The following is a 25,653-nucleotide window of genomic DNA, read 5'->3' on the forward strand; positions in this document are numbered from 1 at the left end:
CACTCACCGATTTTGACACTAGGTTAGGTTAGGTTAGGTTAGGTTAGGTTAGGTTAGGTTAGGTTAGGTTAGGTTAGGTTAGGTTAAGTTAGGTTAGGTTAGGTTAGGTTAGGTTAGGTTAGGTTAGGTTAAGTTAGGTTAGGTTAGTTTAGGTTAGGTTAGGTTAGGTTAGGTTAGGTTAGGTTAAGTTAGGTTAGGTTAGGTTAGGTTAGGTTAGGTTAAGTTAGGTTAGGTTAGGTTAGGTTAGGTTAGGTTAGGTTAGGTTAAGTTAGGTTAGGTTAGGTTAGGTTAGGTTAGGTTAGGTTAGGTTAGGTTAGGTTAGGTTAGGTTAGGTTAAGTTAGGTTAGATGCAGGATAAGTTAGGATAGCAGCAGTAGCATAGTACTGCAGCGATCGACAACTCCGGCCAGCCCGGTTCCAGGGGCACGTTCACCAGGATTAGCTCGGTGAACACGGCCAACATCATAGGTTTATACAATGCTGGCACGTCTGTAACGCTGCAGGTAGAAGTAGATTAGCATAAATTGAAACAGAACGACATAGTATAGACATAACAGTAGTGCCCATAGTGAGAGCAAAGCAACTAACATAGGGTAAGCTGTAGTATTAACACTTGAGTTGTATCAATTAGGACCCACTAACTGCATAAGGTGGTGGGTTGTTATGTATCATATATATTGAAGAATAAAGATTTAAAATAATCTATGCTCCTGGTAGAGCCCTTCACCTTATCACTTTCAGCCCAAGCGATTAATAACGAGTTGGTGAAGCAGTCGCTCCTCAGTTTAGTGAAAATTTACTTCTTCAGTTAAATCTATGTTTCTTTTTACTTTATAGCCGTGCCGTGCTTGTCTCCATTGATCGATTGGGTCGGCATGGTGTGATCTTTGGGGCTCGGCCGTTTGACGTGGTTGTTGGCCGCGACGGGCGTGTGGCGCTACACAGGGACAGCCGGGAGCCGCGCGGCGCGGGAGAATCCCAGGCGAGCGTGGTTGAGCAGGCCGGGGCACAATGCAGAGGTTGTGGTGTGTTTGACACGTTTTGCAAGACCGAACCTGGCTTGTAGTGTGGGAACTGGACTCGGCCACATTACCCGAATCGAGTCGTGAGCCCATGATTTGGATCTGTAAAAGATTTGGTGGGAATCGCTTGCCATGTTTTTGGTGCGCATATTATACTGGTCCTTGCTTTCCGAGTATCGGCACCATGACCGGAAACTGTTGTCTTGCCAACCAAAAGGTCCCCTCTATTTAGTGCTGTTTAAGTAAACACGTGTTATTGTGAAACTTCCTGGCAGATTAAAACTGTATGCCGGACCGAGACTCGAACTCGGGACCTTTGCCTTTCGCGGGCAAGTGCTCTACCAACTGAGCTACCCAAGCACGACTCACGCACGCCCCCTCCTCGCAGATTTACTTTTGCCAGTACCTCGTCTCCTACCTTCCAAACTTTACTTTCATATCAGCGCACACACCGCTGCAGAGTGAAAATCTCATTCTGGAAACATCCCCCAGGCTGTGGCTAAGCCATGTCTCCGCAATATCCTTTCTTGCAGGAGAGCTAGTTCTGCATGGTTCGCAGGAGAGCCTCTTTTAAGTTTGGAAGGTAGCAGACGAGGTACTGGCAGAAGTAAATCTGTGATGACGGGGCGTGAGTCGTGCTTGGATAGCTCAGCTGGTAGAGCACTTGCCCGCGAAAGGGAAAGGTCCCGAGTTCGAGTCACGGTCCGGCACACAGTTTTAATCTGCCAGGAAGTTTCATATCAGCGCACACTCCGCTGCAGAGTGGAAATCTCATTCTGGACGTGCTATTATGTTTGGTTAAAGGTCTATCTGGATTCTGGTGATGTGATACATCCCGAGCAAGCGAGGTGTATTAATTGGTACTATTGCTGTTCGGAGTGACGGACGGCATAAGCCAATGTGGTGAAACTCGAATTTTTTTCCTGGTACAGTGAGCTGTCTGGATGTTGGTATACTTGGTTGAATGCACAGGCTTAACATTGAATCTATACGTTCTGTGTTATCTAATTGCATTACTTGTTCGCTCGTAAACAGTGAAATGGTAGCCTTACTTGAATGTGTAAGTTTATCAGCATCCTGTTAAGGGGTAATTTAAATGAGCTCTCCAGTTTCAGTGAGCATATGTTAACCTACTAGTGTATTTTAAATTTCTAACCTGACCTGGTATTATGCTCTTTGCCTTCTTCAAGGTTATTAGTTATTGATTCACCCTTGACGGTTTTATTTCAATGTTTGTGAAATAGGCTATCATTTTATGCATAGTAGTTATTTTACGTTTGAGGAATTAATATTTGCCGTCCCCCCCAGCCCCCCTTTCTCTGAAATTGTATAGTAGCACGGGCTCTAAAACACCTTTTTTTCAGTGTGTTATAGTGTATTGTGTTCGGCATCCTGTACAGCTCGCCCGCTTGCTGTGGATTCTGGGTCTAGCCGCCGCTGGTCTGAGTCCAGTGGGGCCCCCCGTGCATATGTGACGTCACCAATTTGAAAATCTGTCACGAAGGAGCGTGTCTTTTTGTATTTTATTTTGTGTAAATTTTTTATATTCATTATTTGGGAAACTTTATCTCATTATTGTACTCTCCCTTTGGCAGCTTTAGTGAGTATGGAATTTAATTATCTTAGAAATCACTTAATACTTGGTTAAAGATTTATGTTGTTGTTTGAATAGGGCGGTTGCTAGTGCTTGTAAGGATTTGGTATTTTAAACATAAAAATTTTATTTGGCCAAAGAAAAGTTAGTAAAATTGTTGTTGTTAACTGTGAATGTTGCTTATGTTGGCCGGCCCTCCCGCTCAACAGCAATTGGCTGATTAGGGTGGATTAACCACCACAGTACACTCGTCACTAAAACGAAATGATATGCGAAATACCGCGAACTTCTTCTAGACGGTCCGGTCGTATTTATGTGACCATACGTGGAAAACCTAAATAACCACTTTTTGCAGCGCGATCGCCCAGGAAGGGGCTCAGTGTGGGTCTGGAAGGTACCGACAGGGATGTGGATCCATGCCGACACCAGTGCTGTGGTCAAATGCACTGGATTTCTCAGTTGAACATCCGTGCCGGAAACAGCCCGATTGAGGTGGTCCCACAGATTCAGATTGTCGATTGGGTTTAACTCCGGGGAGTTTGGTGGCTAGGGCAGAACGGTAAACTCATCCTGATGTTCTTCGAACCATGCACTACACTGGCTTTTCTAATAAGTTGTTGGTTTTCTGCAAGCTTAGCCTGTCTTTCTCGCATCACCATGTTACCATCGTGAACAGGAAACACACTGAATCCAATCGTCATTTTTATTAGTTTCATAATAGATTTTATCACACCCAACACATGTATCTTCTGTGGCCGAGCGGTTCTAGGCGCTTCAGTCTATAACCGTGATGCTGCTACCATCGCAGGTTCGAATCTTGCCTCGGGCATGGACGTGTGTGATGTCCTTAGGTTAGTTAGGTTTAAGTACTTCTAAATCTAGAGGACTGATGACCTCAGGTGATAAGTCCCATAGTACTTAGAGCCATTTGAACCATATTTATCTTCATTCCATTCAGCAAAACTACTTTTGTAAGCTTCTACATTGTCTGCATCTGATAAATACGGTGAGATATTTGCAGTATTGATCTTTTTTTAGGTTCTTCAGTCCGTATTTCTCTCCACTAGTATTTTCCCTCTGATGATCTTCATGTGTCTTTTTTCTGTTTTTCCTTTCTTTTCTTATTTTTTCCTTACTATTTCAACATTTTCAGCAGAGTTTAACCCTTTGGATGCAGCTGCTGCCTTCCACTGAAATTAATCATTTTATCAACAAAAGGAACAGGCGATATTTCTTCCAAAAGTTGTATCTGCGTTACCTTTGGAGTTGTCTAGTCAGTTTTCAGGTGGTAATCTGGGATGTCTTAGTTTTAATAAGTCCGAAGTTGTGTAGTGTTGGAATTTGACTTGAGCAGATAAATCTGCTCTTTCGATGTGCTTGGAATCAGTAGGCCTTTTGATGAGCTTTTAAATGGTTGGTTGGGATGTGTCTGAGATTCCGCTCTTCCATTTGTTGGAAAAGACACATGTTCCGGCAAATAAGCAGAGTCGGAGACTGCTGCCATCTTCAGTGGGGCATAAATTTAATTGTGCTCCCTCTCTCATACATCGAAACAAGTGGTCCATCTCTCCCAAATAACACTGGTTCAAATCTCCAGATTGTCTGGGAGAGATGGAACACTGATTTCTATCTGGAGGTAACGAAATGGATGGCCATTTTAGGTTGTTTTCATGCCTATAAATTGCACAAACTGAACCTTAATAGTAATATTATATAGCTACACGGGAAACGTTTCCGTTTAGAAGAGCAGAGAATTTGATTTTTCTCCAGGACTAAAATGAAAATAACAAAATACTTCAGCAGCAAGTTTGTTCACAAATAGCGGGAGCAGCTCTCTAGCGTCGCATTTGCGAAATACGCCGCTAGTCCGTCACACCCAGTGCTCCAACTCTCCCACACTTACCCTAAGTTAAAATACTGCACCGGCTGCCGAACTACCTACGCCATTACCCACGTGATAGGATAATAGATAGCCCGAGAATTTAAATACGAATCATTGGATGAATGAGAACAGAGCTCTGGTGACAAAAAAAGACAAAAACGTCAGGATTTAAAAAAAAGAAACACCTACAGCCGTCCTTATGATGGTATTTTTTGTATAGCTATTAGTTTCGGCGTTTCATTGCACCATCTTCAAGGCATGCTGAAGGGGCTATCACGATTCATACATACAATGGATCGGTGGTCAACATAACTGGTTTACGCAGACTATCTGTAATAGTGGTGTCCTCTCTCTAACCACCAACTGTTGACAAGGATGAACATGGAAAAACGTCAGAATGTCACCGTCGAATATGAAAATTGTGGTATGGCTATCTTGCACATTTCGTCGCGGACGGCTGTAGCCTTGTACCAAAGAGGAAGTGACGGAAAAAAGAGAAAAAAAAGTTACTGAACTGAGACATGGGCGACCTGGCGCTACAATGCATACACAACGAGGTAAAACTGCGTAAGTTGCGCCGTTGGAAATTTTAAGAGAGCAGCCAGCGTGGCGGGTGCTAACGAGGCTGGCAGCGGGAGCCGGCGGTGCGGCCTGAGGGATCCTGGCGGCTGCTGCCCCGCCTCGCACCGCACCGCAGCGCATCGCATCGCATCGCGCCGCTCCAGCATTCTTGCCACCCCATCAGCGCCCCTCGACCGCAGCGCTGGTGGGGTGCTAACGAGCAGGCGAGGAACCGCTCCCTGGAGCCAGGGGAACGCTGACCTACATGCGTGGCCGGCGCTTCAGCGCACGGGGGACGCGGACTCAGTCATGGAGTCAAAGAGGCTTTGGATACGCCCCTGGAAATTTAAAGGACAATTCCATTCTCCACCTGGTCGCTATTGTGATCAAATTTATTTCTACTTACACGATCAGCTAATTTCGAAGTTGCGCCAGTTTCAAGTGCTTACGCATCGTAATTTTGAACAGTCGCACAATATACGTCAGACGTAAACACCACTCACAGATTAGGTTTTAAACGTATTCTGACAAGATGGTACGAAGGGAGATCTCATAAAAAAGACAGAAATGAAAAAAAGTATTCAGTTAAAATACGGGGTATCCCTCAGGAGGAGCATCCATATAAGATTGATGGCAGGATCGTTGTTAGGTAAAGGTGCAGTTTGGTCCTCACGTTCAGATGCTGACTTTCAGATGCTGACTCGACAGCAATGGGTATAATTGTGAAGCAGGTCACTAATGCTGTTGCGTCTTCCCTGAACGTGATACTTCAAGAAGAGTTTCCCATTCTATATTACTTACGGGTATTTCAACTGATTTATGCGATGGAGTGCAGTGTTGTTCGAGGATCGCTGTATCGTCAGCGTATTGCGCAAGCACGACTTGTGGAAGTAACGGCAAGTCATTCGCGTCCAAGACGCACGAACTCGTGGCAAACATAGCCTTGAAGATGCCCTCTGCCAGTTGTTGAATGCTGGACTTCTAACCATCAATTCGGACAAAGCAATGCTGTCAGTAATCTTCGTACCGTACTCCTGAACGGTGGGCAACCACTGTGTCTTCCGACAAGTATGGCTGCCAGCTGTGAGGATTTGCCTGATTTTATGTAACCCCACATAACGTACCTGTCATGCATTTCCTTCTCCATGACAATTCTTCGCATCAAAAACACTGAAGGAGCAATATGAGCGCCCCTGCTGCAATTTCGACGCGAAGTGATCACCCACCACACATCCCGACTTGATTCCCTCTGATTCATTGCGAACTGTTTGCAATGAAGAAGTTTTGTCACGGACAACGGTAAGTCGGTGCGGCTATTACGTGGAGAAGTAGCTGGAAGGTACAGCGAACTGTTTCAGATGGAACGTTTTTGATTTTCTCTGTGGTTTCTATTTTGCGACCGGTCCAACCTCACTTTCCGAATAGCCCTCATACAGAACTGTAAAATACAACATGTGAACACTCTAAATATCTAAATGAAAGTTATGTTCTGTTTATGACGTATTCAGTATGAAAACCATCATTTCTACCAACTTAGTCAACACGAACTCCTATGTTTCGAGTTACTCGCCGATAAATATCCTAGGTTATCTCGTTGTACGCCTCAATTAAGAGTTCTCGCAGTTTCATCACTGTTCGAGAATGTTTAGGGAAAATATTTTCCTTTGCAAAGCACCACAGAAAAAAGTCACACCGACTTAAATCAGGACTGTTTTGGGGGCAGTTATTTCACAAGGAAAACGGTTAGGAAATCTGGAATTTGCCTTAAAGTGTTCATGCAGGAAGTCTAAGACATCATTAGATGTGCCTGGTTTGGCTCCACCCTGCATGAACTAATTGTTTTCTGTCTGAAACCTTTTTTCAACAAGCTGAGGATGAAAACTATTACGCAGCATATTTAGATAACATTCACTGTTCACTGTGTGTTCAAAGAACGAATGGCTCTATTACACCTAATTTGAGATTGCACCCAATTCAGTAGTTTTTAGAGCGTGATTCACCTTCTCATGAGGCAGGTTTGGGTTTTCGGAAGCCAAAAATGCACATTTTGTTTATTAAAAATGCCGTCGAGGTGAAAGTGTGCCTTATACGAAAACCAAACACTGTTATTTCGTACGGATGCAAATGCAAATAATTTTTTTAAAATTCGCTGTCGAGAACATAAAGAAATTCCAAGCGGTGATGCTGTTTTCCTTGTTGATTTGTTTGGAAGTCTCCCGCTACTTTGACGGCTTCAACATTTTGTCAGCCGTCTTGGAACGATATATAGACAGCGCACTCGGAAATAAAAGAAAATAATCTCCATGAGCTACTCTCACTTTTGCCAACACGACACGCAATAGCAACAGATAACCTAAAAAACTTAATGCTAAAATACGGTAAAGGTTGCATCATTTTTCGCGCCACCCTGAAGCTGAAGAACAAAATTGCTACACAACACGATCGTGAAACATGTCACCAGCATGTCACCGATTCTTCCAGCCGTTAATGAAAGTAGACGAGTCTTAGCGATGCCGCAGCGTTTTTATTCAAGCAGCTCCTCATTTGACCTTACTGGAGTGAGTAGGCACCGTTCAAGGCTTCCCTACGAAAGAAAACGGTCTGAAGGGGTACGAACAACCTACAACGGGGAAAGCCACGCTTTCTGTTTCTTTGGGCTATAATATTTTACATATCTCATCTCCCCGCCGCCTCTCCATCTCCCGCGGACGTAGTATTCTGACATGATTCCCCAGTCACTGTTTCTCTTTGCTCTGATGAAGAAACCAGCGTGTGGCAGGTATATCCAGAATGACGGTGACATTGAACGTGGTCCCCGTAAGGTCATCCTTACGTACAGAATGAGTAATAGCATGACCAAGTTTCATGGGCACAGCCTAGTTTTCTGTTTTTTGATGTGATAATTAAAACTTTATGATTGTCCTTCGTAGCTGCTTATTCTTTGGTCTCTTGCCCTTCGCTTCATTCCGTACGTTTTATTAGGCATCCTCATCTCATTTACTCTCTTCACATGCACATACAATTTTTGTCTTTGTCTCCAGTCTTTTCTTGTAGCAGTCAATAAAACTTTTCAGTGTTTGTGAGCCCATTGTCAAAATGTAAAACTACTGACATTTCGGTCACTGTTGCAAGTGACCTTCTTCAGGGTGTTTTTGACTGTGACAAAGGCCGCGGAAGCCTACGTTTATATTCGCTTGTAGTAGTTCATCATGTGCTGTCTGCCTAAGACTTTCATTTGTCATCTCTTCCTTGTTTGTTACTCTGACCCGACTTTTCAATAACTTTATTTAACTTACTCGCACCTAAACTTTTCCCTTTCCTTGATGACTCAAGTTTCTTTAACGTTCAATACAACTTATACATAGCCCGTTTCATGAGGTGTCTTCTTTGGCTAGTAAATAAAACGTCTTGGGTTACGAGTTCGAGCATAGCCTCTGCTTACATTCTGAATCAAAGTCATCAGCAACGGCGGCCGAAGACTTCCGGCATAATAAGCCACACTCGTTCTGTCGAAGGACCTATCAAACAGGGTGAAGGAGCAGGAAGATTAAGCACAATCTCTTGCCTTTGGGTTGGGAAACTGTCCCTAAAGCGCGTATGAAACAGAAATGTTCAGTACCAAGGGAATGCAGGACGCAATGGCAACCACTGCATTAAACACATTTATATACAGGACAAGAAAGTGAGATGATGATTCCTCTATTTGCAAAAATTTTCCCCATTCGTAGCATTCGGAGGGGACCACCAAAGGGGAAAAAGTTGGAATAATCAACGAAAGGGCAACGTTCTACGTGCCGGCGCGTAGAGTGTCAGACGTTTGAAACGGGCAGGGAATGAGGAAAGTCTGAAAAGGGAAACGCTAAGCCTCAATATAGATGTAGTGGAGATTTGTGAAGTGAAATCAACAAGACAAAGAACCTGAATCGGAAAAAGTAGAGTAATATCATCAGCAGCAGAAACTGGTGTAACGGGAGGAGGATTCATTATGAATAGGAAATTTCAGGTGTACATTCCGATGCCGCAGGCACAAGGTGAGAAGATAGATAAAGCGTACGATGACCAGCCATTTTTGTGTGCGTAGCCGTCTTGGAGTGAGCGACTCAGTTTTAGTACCAGTTAAGCATGTTTTTCGGATTTTGGGAGAAACCGCCAATGTACTACACTCATGCTCCTAAATTAAGGATAATCCTGATACATGGCGAAACAACGCTCTGGCGGGCGGTTTACGAGCTTAAATCACCTCGGGTTGTGACCATGCAGTGCATTTGACCTGTGGTCGCCACACGGTGGCGCTGGGAGCAGTCTACATACGCAGAGGTGTGTTGGCGCATGTCAGAGTACGCTGCAGCAAGTAAGTGTGCAGACGTTTTCGGACGTCCTAATGGTGACTGTGTGTTGAAAATGGCTCAAAGAACACATATTGATGACGTTATAATGGATAGAATACTAGAGCGACTGGAAGCTGGTCCAGCACAGCAGGTCGTAGCACGGGCCCCACGAAGTGTGATCTCAAGATTATGGCAACGATTCCAACAGACATGAAACGTGTCCATGCGCTACAGTACGGGACGTCCACAGTGTACAACACCACAAGAAGACCGATATCTCACCATCAGTGCCAGCAGACGGCCTTGTTCGGGACCTTACCGCAGCTACTGGAACAGTTGTTTCCAGACATACAGTCTACAGAGGACTGAACAGACAGGTTTATTCGCCCGGAGACCCGCAAAGTGCATTCTATTGATCCCTGGTCAGAACCTGGTGTCAAGAACACAGTACATGGTCATCGGAACAGTGTCCCAGGTTATGTTCACGGACGAGTCCTGGTATTATCTGAACAGTGCCTCTCTCCGGGTTTTCATATGGCGTGAAGCAGGAACCAGATTCAACCCCTTAATGTCCTTGAAAGGGACCTGTGTGGAGGTCTTGGTTTGATGGTGTGGGGTGGGATTATGATTGATGCATGTACACCCCTGCATGTCTTTGATAGTGGAACTGTAACAGGTCACGTGTATCGGGACGTCATTTTATACCAGTATGTACGCCTTTTCAGGGGTGCAGTAGGTCGCCCCTTCCTCCTGATGGATGGTAACACATGGCCCAAACCGAGCTGGCATCGCGTAGGAGTACCTTGAAAAAGAAGATATCAGGCGAATGGAGTGGCCTGCCTGTTCTCCAGACCTAAACCCCATCGAGCACGTCTGGGATGCTCTTGGTCGACGTATCGCTGCACGTCTTCAAACCCCTAGGACACTTCAGGAGCTCCGACAGGCACTGATGCAAGAACGGGAGGCTATATCCCAGCAGCTGCTCGACCACCTGATCCAGAGTATGACAACCCGTTGTGCGGCCTGTGTACGTGTGTATAGCGATCAAATCCCATATTGATGTTGGGATACATGCGCAGGAAACAGTGGCGTTTTGCAGCACATGTGTTTCGGGATGGTTTTCTCAACTTATCACCAATACCGTGGACTTACAGATCTGTGTCGTGTGTGCCCTATGTACCTATGCTATTAGCGCCAGTTTTGTGCATGAGTGTAGATGGTGCATCCATAAGCCCCTTTAGACAACCATAGGCCACATATAATGCAAAGAGAACCAACCATTTTTCTCCATTTGCCTAAGATGGAGGAAGTGTGTAATATTCAAATCATGGTCCCGCACTGGAGTGTGGTTACAGTCAGACGATACATTAGTTAGGTATGCAAATTGTTTCTATCCCAAAGGCTATCCAAAACACTTGACGCTGCCTTTCTATCACCAATATAATCCGAGGAGTGAGCTATGGAAAAATCTCCTTTTTATGTGCGGTGTTTCGGAACGTATTATAAGGTACATGCTGTCGCATGTGTACCGATCAACAATCAGCCACTATTAAAAGTAACCGAGACAGTGCGTCTGCTGTTCCATAAAGTGGACTGACAGACGTCAGTCTAGTCTACGAGGCCTCTACAGAGAGAATGGGCTCCTCATTAAAGTCGGCGTTTTGTGCGTCACGCAGGCCAAGCTCCTACTGTATGGCGCGTGATCAGGACGGCTGTGAAATTGAGTATCAGTGGGACACAAATAGCGCCTTTATGCGGGCACAAAGGGACGGCGTGCGGCTTTTTTAAATACGGCGACGGTGCCGGCGCCGCTGGCAGACTGGTGCCACCGCGCTACGCCGCGCCGGCTATCGACCGGAAAGAAACCGCCCAGACGCCGCGCCGACGCGCCGCTACGTACCTTCCGCCACCTGCTTCGGCAATCGCCTAACGGTTATGCTTCCGTGTCTGCAGATGTGTTGCACAAGTTGCGGCATGCGAAGGCGAAAGAATCGCTACTCCTGGCCTTCACACCTACTATGACCAGTCATAAAATTTTATTGCGAAATGTATTCGCGAATTGTGAGTACGGTAGCAACACAGCAATAAATTTTCAGGCAACAAACGAAAACTTATGCCGGACCGAGCTTCGAAGCCGGATTTCCTGCTTTACGCGAGCAATCACCTTAACTGCTTCGACTATCCGAACACGTTTCATGGACAGGCCATTCCTCCATAATTACACCTCCTGTAGTGGTCGAACAAGTATGTGATTCCCGCACAGGGGGAGTCTTCTTTAATTTTCCTGCTAGACTTTCTTGATACTGTATATACAGTTCGATGCAGTGATCCTTTGGACATGCATTTATGTCCGAAAGAACATTGCAACAAACTATCAAATATAGACACTGCATTAATGCATAAAATTTTAACTATCACCTTGAAAAGAAAAAGAAACGTGATTGTGTTTTTCTTCGTTAGAAGGTACATTTCCACAACCATGATGCACACTGCCATTACCGCGCTATAGTACCGAAGTACCCCGCTAGAATAACACCTGCAGACAACATACTCAATTATTTGTTGGATGCAAACTCTCTGCAGTGTAAGTAAGCCCAATAATTCACCCTTTTCTAAAATTCAGACAATTCTCATAGTTTGCCAATACTTCCAATTCTGTGTGCTCCATTCCGTTCCTTCGTTTTTTCTGTATTTTTTTATTGTCACTGTGAATGTAGTCCATACATTCTGTTGCTGCAAGTGTCAGTTCTATGTTTTATCTGCTGCTGTATCACCTTCCGTATGCAATATCTCATTAGGTTATTCCTTAATACTTTAGTGTGAATTATGTTGGGATTTTTAATTTGATTTAAAATGTTATGTAGGCGTTGTTTATTCAAGTTAGGTGTCAATGTTTTTTTTAGTTTGTAGCCTTTATTTTTATTTTCGGTATAATGTTTTTGATACGATTAACACTGCACTGTCAAAGATGACATTTACTGTGTGTTCGTACGCCACTGTTGATATGTAACGCCTTTATCGATGTCCGCACGTTGTCGACGTGTTCCTGTGGTCAGCAGGATACCCAGATCTGGTCCCTAGAAAACAAATGTGGTACCAGCTCAAACGTCGACGGCATTACAGCGCCGATAATCCAAGATATCAGGGATCGTTGCGCCAATTGTGGGCCAGCATGCCCCATGAGAGAATACAACGACCTTATCAGACCCTTCCCAAGCGAATCAGTATATCGCTTAAGGCCAGAGGGAGTGCAACGTTGTACTGAAAAGTTCTTTTTTGCTTTATTAAACAATCTGAGAAGCACATAAGCACAAAAACAAAATAATGAAGTACTGGAACTGTTTAAACACGAATTGTATCCTACAATAGATTGACGAACGCATTTCAGTATAATGCCATATAGTGCCATTTTTAAGCTTACTAAACATTACAAAAATTTTAAACTTCAGACAGAGACATACAACCGAAACACAAACACATGAAAGAGAATTACAAAAAAATATAAGACTCCCAAATTCCTTGTGATCCTGATTAGATTTTTTAATCACTGAACTAACATTACCTTCTGGGTGCTTCAGTTTTCACTACATGCGGGCTTGATTGTTTTGTTCTCTGTGTCCAACAGTCTTTCACATACACGTCACACAATTTACTATCAGATGTTTTCTGCACGGTCGCAACTGCACCACTAACACGAAAGTAGACTACCTCTTTCGATAGAAATTAATAATTTTGCGTCCACGCGTCCACACTTCAATATGTGATCCTCCGCCCGGGGGAAAACAGGTATTAATGGCTTGGTCTTGCCGCATGTAACTCGAAATACACTCCTGGAAATTGAAATAAGAACACCATGAATTCATTGTCCCAGGAAGGGGAAACTTTATTGACACATTCGTGGGGTCAGATACATCACATGATCACACTGACAGAACCACAGGCACATAGACACAGGCAACAGAGTATGCACAATGTCGGCACTAGTACAGTGTATATCCACCTTTCGCAGCAATGCAGGCTGCTATTCTCCCATGGAGACGATCGTACAGATGCTGGATATAGTCCTGTGGAACGGCTTGCCGTGCCATTTCCACCTGGCGCCTCAGTTGGACCAGCGTTCGTGCTGGACGTGCAGACCGCGTGAGAAGACGCTTCATCCAGTCCCAAACATGCTCAATGGGGGACAGATCCGGAGATCTTGCTGGCCAGGGTAGTTGACTTACACCTTCTAGAGCACGTTGGGTGGCACGGGATACATGCGGACGTGCATTGTCCTGTAGGAACAGCAAGTTACCTTGCTGGTCTAGGAATGGTAGAACAATTGGTTCGATGACGGTTTGGATGTACCGTGCACTATTCAGTGTCCCCTCGACGATCACCAAAGGTTACGGCCAGTGTAGGAGATCGCTCCCCACACCATGATGCCGGGTGTTGGCCCTGTGTGCCTCGGTCGTATGCAGTCCTGGTTGTGGCGCTCACCTGCACGGCGCCAAACACGCATACGACCATCATTGGCACCAAGGCAGAAGCGACTCTCATCGCAGAAGACGACACGTCTCCATTCGTCCCTCCATTCACGCCTGTCGCGACACCACTGGAGGCGGGCTGCACGATGTTGGGGCGTGAGCGGAAGACGGCCTAACGGTGCGCGGGACCGTAGCCCAGCTTCATGGAGACGGTTGCGAATGGCCCTCGTCGATACCCCAGGAGCAACAGTGTCCCTAATTTGCTGGGAAGTGGCGGTGCGGTCCCCTACGGCACTGAGTAGGATCCTACGGTCTTGGCGTGCATCCGTGCGTCGCTGCGGTCCGGTCCCAGGTCGACGGGCACGTGCACCTTCCGCTGACCACTGGCGACAACATCGATGTACTGTGGAGACACGCCCCACGTGTTGAGCATTTCGGCGGTACGTCCACCCAGCCTCTCGCATGCCCACTATACGCCCTCGCTCAAAGTCCGTCAACTGCACATACGGTTCACGTCCACGCTGTCGCGGCATGCTACCAGTGTTAAAGACTGCGATGGAGCTCCGTATGCCACGGCAAACTGGCTGACACTGACGGCGGCGGTGCACAAATGCTGCGCAGCTAGCGCCATTCGACGTCCAACACCGCGGTTCCTGGTGTGTCCGCTGTGCCGTGCGTGTGATCATTGCTTGTACAGCCCTCTTGCAGTGTCCGCAGCAAGTATGGTGGGTCCGACACACCGGTGTCAATGTGTTCTTTTTCCATTTCCAGGAGTGTAGTAGCCAACCTAAAACCATACTACTCCTAATAGCTATAATTATTAGTACGCAAATAAAGTAGGTACTGATCTCATGTTGGTGATCAGTACACCTTCTGCAGTCACCAACAGATCTGTTTCCACGTATACCCATTACGCCTAGGTCATTAGTATCGAGACAATTATGTTAGTGACCAGTGATGTAAAATACCCACTTGGAAAAACACCACGTGAAGTAATCCATAACTGCCTGCCGCACATCCTCGTCTTACAGGAATCTTCGAAACTTCAATGCCTTTTTTAAGGGACCAGAGACTTGATAATTACATGGAGGTAGATCAGTACTATAGGGTGGGTGCTCAGGTGTCTCCCACTTGATTTGCCGTAACTTCTGCATTACGACACAGCGTGACATGGTGTAACACTCCAATTGTAGAACCCATAATGAACACCCTTTTGTTGCAAAAAGAAATAGAAAGATCACTCATCCTGACAGTGGTGAGAGCTACTGACAACAAAATTTACAGTCTTGCCAGTTTGATTAACAAGGATAAAATGTAAATACTAAAGCTTATCATAAAGAAAGGACTGAATGAAAGAATACCATATGATAAGAAACAGAAACTTTAAAGAAATAATTAAAAAAAATTATTTATGAAGGTAAAGACCATAAACTGACCAAAGATGCCAATTATCCTAGAAGATAGTTGCAGCCGCACCGAGATGTAAGTTCACTATGACTACAGTGTAACTCGGGAATGGAGATGTTCACTTCTCTCTTGTACTCTTGCAATAGTAGTACACATGTTAAGCGCTACTAGATTGTTTTAAAACCGACCTGAAGTTTAAAAGCTTTACGGTTGGAAGTATTAGTCAGAGGTCGGACTGAAGTAAAATCATCTTTACCGTTTAGAGAGATAACGGGATAGTTGATATATGTGACAGAAAAATAACTCGTTTGATTGCTGATTTGTGATGGGACTTAGCCTTCGTGGTAGGTTACTTAATAGTCACGAACATCAAAGGACACAAATTGAGACTGATCGCCGACATAAACTTAATTATTAGCTTTGAGTAGGCAACAGATAAACGCAGTCACGAAGAACTTACAATTGCGCCGTGTTATCAGAAGCTACCGTCAAAGTCAGCTTTGCTGATGCTGGCAGACGCAATTCCCTGAATGAAAAATCTGTGTGTGTGTGCTCAGTGTAGGGGCAAATAATTACGAAGAACAATGAACTTAAATTTAACTTTTTTTCAAAAAAAAAGGTAGTCATCGCGTTATTGAGCGTTGCAGTCGCTATATTTACAAGTGGAGAAGATCGATAGACATCGAACACCATCGCTTTAATTACAAGCGAGGGCGGCGCCCACACTCCGGCGTGCTGGTCCATCGAGACGTTGATATCAGTTTTGAGAGACAGCTTCTGAAAAATGACCAAACCGCGAGAGGAATTTGGTTTTGTAATGGTTACAGATTGGCGTTATCGTGATCGAGGGGCGCCGTTCTCTTAACTGGGACAACCATAACCATCGAGCCGAGACAAAACGAGACGTCACAATGGTGGACGTTGATAATCCTGAATTAGAAGCATCCTTTGTTGCACCATTCCAGAGCAGTGGTTTTCGACAGACATGCTGCCCCATACATATTCTTCATTCCCCAAGGGATGCCTACCGCTGTTTCTCCTTCGGTAGCCAAGAAAAGAATATCAGCACGCTGGTCCTGTTTGAATGCATTTGGCAATAACGTCGCATAGTTGACGTCTCTGCATTTACTGCACACTCGCTAGCAAGACACGAATGTCACACTAACCCCACAATATATGTCAGTGCTTATATACCCGCATCTGATTCCTGGTACGTTGCATATACGCTGCAGCAACGCCCCCAAAATAGAACTTTTTGTTCGCCCTGTATGAAAATTAAGTGCATTTTCAAGATAAGAAATGAGTCAGTTGTCCAAACTGTCGGCGAGGAAAGAAATATGCATAAACCGCTGACTAGAAGATGGGACAGGATGATAAAACGGAAGTATACTATGACATCAAGAATAACGGGCGAAAACATAGAACATAAAAGAAGTATTAGGGAACCTGGGGTGTAAGAGCAACTCTGAAATGAAGAGTAATCCAGATTTAAGTCTTCCGCATTTTCCTTAAATCCTTTGGTGGCAGTGTTAGGATAATGTGTTTAACATGGCCACGGCTGGTTTTATTCTACTGTCCAATCATCCACATCTACATTTACATTTATACTCCGCAAGCCACCCAAAGGTGTGTGGCGGAGGGAACTTTACGTGCCACTGTCATTACCTCTCTGTTCTGTTCCAGTCGCGTATGGTTCACGGGAAGAACGACTGTCGGAAAGCCTCCGTGCGCGCTCGAATTTCTCTAATTTTACATTCGTGATCTCCTCGGAAGGTATAAGTAGGGGGAAGCAATATATTCGATATCTCATTCAGAAACGCATCCTCTCGAAACATGGACAGCAAGCTACACCGCGATGCAGAGCGCCTCTCTTGCAGAGTCTGCCACTGGAGTTTGCCAAACATCTCCGTAACGCTATCACGCTTACCAAATAACTCTGTGACGAAACGTGCTGCTCTTTTTTGGATCTTCTCTATCTCCTCTGTCAACCCGACCTGGTACGGATCCCACACTGATGAGCAATACTCAAGTATAGGTCGAACGAGTGTTTTGTAAGCCACCTCCTTTTTGTGGACTACATTTTCTAAGGACTCTCCCAATAAATCTCAGCCTGGCACCTGCCTTACCAACAATTAATTTTATGATCATTCCACTTCAAATCGTTCCGCACCCATACTCCCAGATATTATACAAAAGTAACTGCTACCAGTGTTTGTTCCGCTATCATATAATCATACAATAAAGGATTCTTCTTTCTATGTATTCGCAATACGTTACATTTGTCTATGTTAAGGGACAGTTGCCACTCCCTGCACGAAGTGCCTATCCGCTGCAGATCTTCCTGCATTTCGCTGCAATTTTCTAATGCTGCAACGTCTCCGTATAGTACAGCATCATCTGCGAAAAGCCGTATGGAACTTCAGACACTAGGTCATTTATATATATTGTGAATATATGGTCCGAGTCGAGATTTTGCTTTGACCTTATAGATCTCGATGCCGACGACAGTGTTAACTAACTTCCCTTCTTTTAATGTTCTGTAAATGTTGTCTAATATTGTCACATACAGTTTTGCAATGGAAAATAAGTATGCGTATGGAAATGTACATACTACACAGCAGGTATGGTACAAGTACACAGCACGTTGCGTCTGTGCGTTCCCGGCACGTTCACCTTGCGTTCAGACACAGTGTTTTCTGCCGGCAGCTAGGCTCGTGAGTGCTGGCCGTGGTGTTGCCAGAGGCGGTGCGGAGGAACCGTTGTGGGCAGTTTACGAGTCCGCGGCGTCGCCCAGGGGACAGTTTGTTGCCGCCTCAGAGCAGCAACCGGTGTCCGCCGTCGGCTCCCCTAACATTCTGGCAACCTTCTGCCGTTTACATTCCTTCAGCTCTTTTCAGAAAGAGGCTGAAGCTGCATATCTCTTTGAGCCAGCTGCAGAACCCAATCTACGTATTTTGAGGAGTCTGAGATAAGTGTACGAATTGAGTCTCCAGATGTGATTTCAAAATGTTCCTGGAAAAAGTGCTGCCTGGTGATCAAAAAGTCAGTATAAACTTGAAAACTGAATAAATCACGGATTAACGAAGATAGAGAGGTACAAATTGACACACATGCTTGGAATGACATGAGGTTTTATTAGAACCGAAAAATGCAAAAGTTCAAAAAATGTCCGACAGATGGCGCTTCATCTGATTAGAATAGCAATAATTAGCATAACAAAGTAAGACAAAGCAAAGATGATGTTATTTATAGGAAAAGCTCAATATGTGCACCATCATTCCTAAAAAATAGCTGTAGTCGAGGAATAATGTTGTGAACAGCACTGTAAAGCATGTCCGAAGTTATGGTGAGGCATTGGCGTCGGATGTTGTCTTTCAGCATCCCTAGAGATGTCGGTCGATCACGATACACTTGCGACTTCAGGTAACCCCAAAGCCAATAATCGCACGGACTGAGGTCTGGGGACCTGGGAGGCCAAGCATGACGAAAGTGGTGGCTGAGCACATGATCATCACCAAACGATATGCGCAAGAGATCTTTCACGCGTTTAGCAATACTTTTGTTGTTGTTGTTGTTTGGTTCTAATAAAACCCCATGTCATTCCAAACATGTATGTCAATTTGTACCTCTCTATCTACATTATTCCGTGGTTTATTAAGTTTTCAAATTTATACTGACTTTTTTATCACCCGGTGCTTCTTCCACGAAGATTAAGACCTCACAAGTAGTAACTTTACTATGTCAACGCCACCATTTGTGTATTGTATCATAAAGTTGCCGAAAAGGGGTCCTAGTTGTCTACGTATTGGCACCCACAGCAAACAAGTGTTTGATTTTTAGTTTTTTAGTTGTTGTTGTAATTATTGTCCAAACTAGGGAATCAGGCAATGGTTCGCAATTGCTAAATACGAGGGTCGTTCAATAACTAATGCAAAACTTTTTTCGGTTTGATAAATGATTTTATGGGACATTGTGGAACATTTTCGGTTTAGCCTTTTGTTTTATGAGGTTCAGATAAGTGACGGCGCTGTACGTATCCTTGATAATGGCGTCCGTTACGGAGATGCGTTCCGAGTAGAGAGTATTCATTGAGTTTCTTTTGCCGCAAAACCAGAGCATCGCTGATAGTAATAGGCGTTAGTAGAATTACTGCGGAGACATAGCAGTGAACAAAAGCATGGTGAGTCGTTGGTTGAGACGTCTGTCTTCACTGCAATCAGGTCCAGCAACATGAACTACCTCCCGCGCGCAAGCCCGCTGCAGACAGCTGTGACTCAGGCAATGTCGGAACATGCGCACACTTTCATTCGAGGTGATCGATGGATCACAGTCGAACAACTCACTGCTCAGCTGGACGTCTCTTGGTAGTGCTGACACACTCATAAACCAGCTGGGATACTCAAAGGTACGTGGCCGCTGGGTTCCTCGCCGCCTAATAAACTACTGGCCATTAAAATTGCTACACCACGAAGATGACGTGCTACACACAGGAAATTTACCGACAGGAAGAAGATGCTGTGATATGCAAATGATTACTTTTTCAGAGCATTCACACAAGGTTGGCGCGGGTGGTGACAACTACGCGATACGATAAACCGCAATCACCGTAGGCTACAATCGGCCCTTTACCAAAGTCGGAAGCGTGATGGTACGCATTTCTCCTCCTTACACGAGTCATCACAACAGCGTTTCACCACGCAACGCTTGTCAACTGCTGTTTGTGTATGAGAAATCGGTTGGAAACTTTCCTCACGTCAACACGTTGTAGGTGTCGCCACCGGCGCCAACCTTGTGTCAATGTTCTGAAAAGCTAATCATTTGCACGTCACAGCATTTTCTTCCTGTCGGTTAAATTTCGCGTCTGTTGCACATCATCTTCGTGGTGTAGCAATTTTAATGGCCAGTAGTGAAAAAGGTACGTTTTGGTAATTTGAGAATTTTTTTCTTGCCAAGAGTTAAGTATTTGTACAACGCCCTTATTGGCAGGCAACTGGATGTGAACAAAACCATTCTGAAAATTAAACAGCACCTGACACCACACATTATGTGTACAGACGTGCACATATCAGTGGGGGAGTACGAAGAATGCTATGTCGCCAAGCCCAGCCCCTAGTTCTGGGGGTCCACACGAGAAGGTAGGCCCATGAAAAAATTGCTCATTGATTATACCGGCTGAGCCCCACGTTCAACGAATAGGGACCTGTTGTTTTTTGAGTCGGTGGACGCTTTCACTAGTTTTGCGTGATTGTTTCCGAACCGTGGTGACTACGGCCTTAACTGTTCGCCATTTGTCTAAGATACTCTTCACTTTCGGCTCTCCCTAGCCTTTGGTCGGTGACAATGGTGTAGCCTTTTTTTTTTCAACCAATTAAAGCGTTTTTGTTTCAAGAACGCAATCACACATTTCACTGCCATACCATAGTACCCTCAGCCTTCAGCCTTCAATTGCCGGAAGACTGAATCGTAATTTGAAATCTGCGCAGATCATTTTTCAAGCTGAGTCTGAGAACAAGTCTAATGTGTTTACCCCATGGTTGAACTTAGCCTTCACTCCGGCTTGCCACGGGATCTTAAGGCAACACCCTCCTCCTTGATGTTGAGTTACCCTTTGAATTCCCTCCTGCCTTATTTACGGTCCGTGAATGATCTTTTTCTGGATAAAGTCATCCCAGATGTCACCCACTAAAATTGGAAGAGAGCCAGGAAGAACATCGAGCTCGCATACCGGAGGCAGGCACAGCGCTATAATAAGGTTCGCCGTGGATGCTGGGTCAGGGGTGATGATCACATTTCTATTTCAAAGTTTCACAGTCATGGTCATGGTGACGTGACCATATCGCTTAAGTTATACGACTGATTTGCGACCCCATGAGAGGCCATCAAAGTGCTGAACTGAGTCAGCCTCTCGCCACGCAACCTTGTCAGGGGCGAAGTTCCAAGGGTGTAAATTTTACAGATTGAAAATGCAAGTTTGGGTGTTTTCGATCGCTCGGTCCGATAGCCATGCAATTCGCTGCACATGGCTGTTTGCCCAGTACATGGGTAGGCAGGTGGAGACTGTTAAAGAAGGCGGAAAGAACACCTGGGGGCACGAGACGGTCTACTGCCCTTAAGCCCTGACATATTAACCTCTGTGTATGGAGACCAGTTCTGTACTAGGACGGTGTTTTGGCCAATTGTGGGGCGGTGGTAGTGCACCGCCCATCCCGTCCGTTGCATTAACACATTCTGTAGCGGGGTGGTGGTGGTGGTGGTGGTGGTGGTGGTTAGTGTTTAACATCCCGTCGACAACGAGGTCATTAGAGACGGAGCGCAAACTCGGGTTAGGGAAGGATTGGGAAGGAAATCGGCCGTGCCCTTTCAAAGGAACCATCCCGGCATTTGCCTGAAACGATTTAGGGAAATCACGGAAAACCTAAATCATGATGGCCGGAGACGGGATTGAACCGTCGTCCTCCCGAATGCGAGTCCAGTGTGCTAACCACTGCGCCACCTCGCTCGGTCTGTAGCGGAGTCTGAATTGTATGAAGATAACTTCGCTTTATTCTAAACTTACATCACCAACTGGCGCAACGCATTTGTTGTGTATTTACTACCAGTTTGTGGTGAAATTTAATTGCATTGTTTAAATTTCATACCCAAAGTCAATTCAAAGGATTTTGAAATCTATTTTAAATGGAATGTTTTCTAGGTAAAAGGCGGGTTTTGATAATCTGAGAAATTTTTCTTGTTAAGAGTTTTGTGTTAACGTTCTGTTGAATAACGTAACAGTGGTGTTGTCAACTGTGAATGCTGTCCATTGTTGTCTGGTCCAGTTCTACCACTCAACAGCGTATGTGCTAGTTAAAGGAGGTGCAAGACCATCGCAGGAATAATATGGCGTACTGGACACTTGAATAACACCTCCCTCCTCCCAGAAAAAGTGTGTTGCATTCCTTATTGAGCGCCCTTTGTATGTATGCGAATTAGATATACATACTAAACTGCTTTTGTCTTTTCTCTTTCGATCTTGTCCTTCCCTCCCTTTTTCCATCTCCTCCTGCTCCTGTCCTGCTCCCTGTGCGTCGTCTCCTCACCTCTATCTCTATCCATGGCCCCCTGTCTCTCTCCATCCCCTCAGTCCATCTCCTCCCCTTTCCTCTGTATGTCCATTTCCTCATCGTCTCTCCTTCCATCTCTTCTTGTCCCTTCTCTTTGAACTTAAGCCGTTTTTATTCTTATTGGAAACAAAAAGTTGATAAGGGAATTGAAGTCGCTTAAAATGAATGAGTAAATCTGGTGGACCGTTCATATATATGACAGAGACCTCTCCCTATGCTGGATCTGTGAGGCTAGTAGACACAGTAACAGTATTTCGCATAGCTTAAATCCATGAATGTGTACGATTATCAACTTTCAAACGGTTCAAAATCAGTAATAGTAGCAGTGTAAGTACTGGTATTCTAATCATAAGCATATAAGCCACAAATACAACTCCCCTGTTTTCTCTAAAACGACGAGGAAGGTATCGAAGCATCACATTGTTGTGTATGGAACTTTTGTTTACAATTATCTCTAAGACCAAGTAATATATATGGGAGGAACAATTTGTCTAATGGTTGACATGTCCTGCAATTGTAGTTAAAACCAACTGTGGCAAAACAAAAACAAAAAAAGGAAGCGCCCAATTTTCACAGCACAGCGTCTACTTTACAGCTGTCGCTTTTCACAGAAATTCGTATATATTCGTTTAAAAAAAGGAAATAGTCTGTGTCCGTCTGTATGTTTATTAGCATAGTGTGCAAAACTCGGTCTAGAACTTTTCGAGTTTTTTGCCAACAACGTTTCCCTTTTATGTACGGTACATATAGACTATATATTTATGTATTATATACATTAAAAATATGTAGCCTTTGTCACTCCGAACATTTATGTTAAAATAGTAAAAACTTTTGAAGTAAATCAGTCAAAAAACCTTCGAGAATTTGTTAACAACGTTTAGAGCATTTGAAGTAAATCGGTCAAGTACGAGGGTTGTTCAATAAGTAATGCCCCATTTTTTTTCTCATAACGTATTAATTGTTACGTAGTCTCCAACATGTTTTATGACCGTATATTCATTAGAGTTTTTATTAATTCATAAATTCCTTTTTGTAAATCATCTCTTGAAAAAGTCAATGGATGTTTGTCAGCATTTACGGATGACTTAAGATTTACCGAAGTGTTTAGTTTCACCCCAGTGTTTATCATAGAACACCATCTGAAAACTGCATGAAAATAGGATAAACTACAATCTTGTTTCATCCCTTTATTTCCTTGTATCGGTCCAGTGTATATGTCTTCTATAAGATTAGTAATGTTTCCTTATACAGACTTCTGACAGGTGTTGTAAGTTGTAAAGTATAACCTGTGCTACATTATTCTGCATAAAATTTATGCGGAAAAGACTTTCTAATGTTTATATTCTATGAAAAATATCTGTTTTACAGCAACACACTTGCTGGTATTGCCAGTGTGCATTTTGTGTCCACTCTTCTTTGGGCATCGAAATGTTGTGTTGCGTTATTTTGTGACAAACATAGGTAATGGTGCATTGTATTGTCTTATGAGGCCGAGTCGTTCATGCATACATACATTCACACACACACACACACACACACACACACACACGCACACACACACACACACACACACACACACACACACACACACACACAGCAGTGTACACTTTATAGCCGCATAACTCCAATAGTAGCTGAGATACACGCAAAATCATATTTTTCTTGAGACCCTGTCATGTATAATGTTCTGCATGACACACGGGTTGTGCGGTTATAGCAGAGGCTTATCTTAAGATCTGCTTTCAAGGATGCCTAATGACAGGCGTAAAAATAATTTTGAAGCCATTGATGTGTTGGCTGCCCTGCGTGACGCACTGTCTTTTTAGCCATCGACAACTTTTTAATGGCGATCCTGCCCCACTCTGTCCCCACTGCTCTCAACTGTGGACGGTGAGACACCTTTTACTCGAGGACCCCTATTTTACTCCGTTACGCGCTCGTCTACAGCTGTCGCCTACTATACCTTCAATTTTAGCAGATGACACGCGCTCAGCCGATCGTGTTCTCGAGTTTATTCGTGCCAGTGAGATGACGTCAGTCATTTGAAGCTCTTTTTGGGGACAAACAACCCCTCTTCCATAGTGGTTTTTTAAGCTTCCATTCTGTTTTCAGTTTCGCCACTTTTTTGAATTTCGCTCCCATTGCTGCTGGTTTCCAGTTTCGTTTTTTACCTCTTTCTAAGTCATAGACCGGGCGCTAACGACCGTAGCGGTTTTGCCCCTTAAAACCACAAAAAAAACTTCTGTTGTGGGATTAATATCAGCCTGATTTATTGATGTTTTATGTGAATGGCTAAGGATGGGGAAAGACTGAGATGACCCGGGGAGGAGATGTACAGTGTGAAGGAAGCAATAGGAGATGGACAAGGAGAGAGAGAAGGCAGGACTGTATGGACACAGAGAGGGGAGATGGCTGTGAATTGATGGGGGAAAGAAGGGAGGGAAAGAGGAGGAGATTTACAGGGATGTTTAGGCAGGTGGAGGTGGGCACAGAGAAAAAAACAGAGAGACAGAGGGTGGCAGGGAAATATGCAAGAGGCAGGTGGAAGAAGCAGATGGGTAGTGGACCAGTGTGCCGGTGGAATAGGAAGAGGGGAAGGGCGGAAGTGTGCTGAAGGAGGAGGAAACTGACAGAGAGAGGGAGGGGAATGAGGATGATGGCAAAGATGGCGAGGAAGAAGAGATGGGCACAGACAGAGAGGGAGAAGGAAACGGACAGAGAGAGGAGTATGAGGTGAACAGAGAGGTGGGAGCAGGAACAGGTGAACACTTGGAGGAAGGAATAATGGTGACCGTGTTCGGGGAAGCGGGGAGAGCGAAGCTGTGGGCAAAAAGCTAGATTTAATAAATAAACTACAGATCTTACAATAAAATCTTTTTTGTCTTCTTCGCTTATCTCGACAAAATCTACTTTCGTAAGCCCACGTGATCCGATAACATCTAGTCTGTATTCTCGTGAGACGCTCAGAATTTGGATGACACTGTGAAATAGGGACGGGAAAAAACGCACGGATACACACTCGGATTTCTCACGCCAGGGAAAACAATCGCGAAGCGACTGCCTGGAGCGGATTTATGCCGGCGGACGCTTAGACGGTGGTGAGTTCCGCCTCAGGGGAGTAAGGAGATAATGCGCAAAGAAGGAAAAGAGAGGCGAAGCTTCCGCGTGGCTCGGCTCTGCTCGGGTGTCTGCCGGCATCCAGAAGCAGCCGCCGGTGGGAGGAGGAGACGCGTGATCAGATTGCCGGTCGCGCTCGCTCCTTGCGTATTCCGCGGCCGCGCCGCCCATAAATC

General features: G+C 44.7%; 1 protein-coding gene and 1 non-coding gene across 2 annotated transcripts in view; both read right to left on the reverse strand.

Moving 5' to 3' along the window:
• The window catches only part of LOC126278974 (vesicular glutamate transporter 1), an 885,812-nt gene that overhangs the window by 71,118 nt on the left and 789,041 nt on the right, over window positions 1-25,653 (reverse strand). The window lies entirely within an intron of this gene.
• On the reverse strand, window positions 1,309-1,383 carry Trnas-cga (transfer RNA serine (anticodon CGA)). Its single transcript has one exon. It is a non-coding gene; the product is annotated as a tRNA-Ser (tRNA).

This window comes from Schistocerca gregaria, chromosome 6 (assembly GCF_023897955.1).
Source record: "Schistocerca gregaria isolate iqSchGreg1 chromosome 6, iqSchGreg1.2, whole genome shotgun sequence".
NCBI lineage: Eukaryota > Metazoa > Arthropoda > Insecta > Orthoptera > Acrididae > Schistocerca > Schistocerca gregaria.